The sequence below is a fragment of the Mesoplodon mirus genome, assembly GCF_964341445.2.
Source record: "Mesoplodon mirus genome assembly, chromosome: 2".
Classification (NCBI taxonomy): Eukaryota; Metazoa; Chordata; class Mammalia; order Artiodactyla; family Ziphiidae; genus Mesoplodon; species Mesoplodon mirus.
The window spans coordinates 19,345,933-19,347,917 of NC_138977.1; the positions used below are offsets into that span (position 1 = coordinate 19,345,933).

The window sequence follows — 1,985 nt, forward strand, 5'->3', positions numbered from 1 at the left end:
TCACAAAGGAAAATATTTGGCCAATAGGCTCATGAGAAGATACTTAGCGTAAGGTTGTAAAGGTCATTTATGTAAATCATAAAGAGTTATCAGCGGCGGAGGGGACGGCGGGCGCCATGGGAGCTGTGCAAGTGGCTGCAGCGCGGACAGGCGGGTCGGGGCACGCGATGCCGCCGCCTCCTCCTCGCCGGCCAGGCTGAGCCGCCACTGGAACCGCGAACCGAGCGGCTGCCAGGCGCGCCAGCAGCACGGGAGAATGGGCTGCGGCGGGAGCCGGGTGGATGCCATTGAGCCCCGCTACTAGGAGAGCTGGGCTCGCGGGACGGAGTCCACATGACTCACCTACACCGACTCCAACGCGCCACCTGAGACAGCGGCCCTGAGGCGGGTGGCCTGCACGCAGGTGTGCTGGAAGATGGCAACAGCGTGCCCTGATCGACAGCCCCAAGTGGAATATCCAACCCAGAGAAGATGAGCTGTGGGACCTAGTGCCCAAATCCCCAGGGCCTCAGCTTAGGCCCCCTGACCCAGAAACAGAATGGCCTCCAGACCACAGAGGCTAAAAGCGGACGTCTGCAAAAGAAGTCACCGTTAATGTCTCAGACGGCATCCAACAGGTGGACAGAAGTCGAAGAATCCCAAAGAAGTGCGGCACCTAGCAGAGTGTTCAACCAGTTGAAGGGCAGAGGGACTTCTTTGGTGCCCTTCACATCCTGGACCCCATTGGGGAACCTTGAAGGCGTGGGTGGCCCTTGCTGTGTGGGAACGCTGCTGAGTGCCTTGGGAGACTGTCTTAGCCTGTTGGGACGTTCTCAGCCTCTTATTTATCACGTACATGTATTGGCATAATACTCCCACAGGGTAACAAACTGCAAATGTATGTTCAGTTTGCTTCTTGCAACTCCTGAAGTGTGGTCTGATGGAAAAGTGGCGAGCAAAAGCCACGGGCCAGTTTAGGAAATGGAAAAGTAGCAGGGGTAGGTTCCTGGCTGAAAGAGTCACAGTCGGTTCTGAGCTCTCCTGGCCATGCTCCCGCGCACTGCTTCAGGCAGGCTTATTCCTTCATTCTTCCTTTTTGATATACCACCATCACAAAGCTTACCGTGTTCACTTAAAAGTTGGCTTTCACCCAGCTCTAAACCCACATGTATGAGGAATCAAGAAACAGGAAAACTCTGTTATTCTTGTTTCCTTAGCTCAGGATGAGACAGATTCAGATCCAGTTTTACACAACCTAACCCCACCAACACCCATGGTGTGTTCCAGGGAGGCCTCTGTGATACAGTCACACCCATTTCTCTCTCATCTAATTCAGCATCCCCCCAGCGGGGTCCACGCCAGCCTCTGAACCATAATATCACGGTAGTGGTCACCTCAGAGCCCTGAGGGCCTTGTTTCTAGTCAGCCTGAGCCTAGGTGTTGATATTCTCTCTTTCGGGACACTGACAGTTCTTGGTATATCATCAACTACTGGGAGCTATTAAAAATATAATAGCTTGGACAAGCACAGAGGTTTGAGACGTGACAGAGAACTGAGGTAGGATTAAACAACAAGGTTCATTTCCAACATGAGGTCACTCCCTCCACTGGGGGAGGTGGTTGCTTCAGCTATTGTATAGAAACAAACACATAGAGTCAAGCAAAATGAAGGAACAGAGGAATATGTTCCAAATGAAAAATACGATGAAGCATCAGAAGAAAACATTAATGAAATGGAGATAAGTAACTTACCTGCTAAAGTGTTCAAAATAATGGTCATAAAGATGCTTACTGAACTGGGGAGAAGAATGGATGAACACAGTGAGAGCTGCAATAAAGAGATGGGCAATATGCTGCAGGACACAGTAACAGAGCTGAAAAATACACTAGAGGGGTTCAGCAGCAGATTAGAAGAAGCAGAGGAAAGGATCAGTCAAATCAGAGACAAAGCAGCAGAACTCACCCAATCAGAGCAGCAAAAAGAAAAAAAAGAATGAAAAAAAAGT

General features: G+C 50.4%; 1 pseudogene across 1 annotated transcript; it reads left to right on the top strand.

The window, feature by feature from the left end:
• Nucleotides 1–256: 256 nt before the first annotated feature.
• LOC309815611 (brain and acute leukemia cytoplasmic protein-like) lies at nt 257–659 on the top strand (annotated as a pseudogene). Its single transcript has one exon. The product of its transcript is annotated as a brain and acute leukemia cytoplasmic protein-like (transcript).
• The last annotated feature ends 1,326 nt before the right edge of the window (nt 660–1,985 follow it).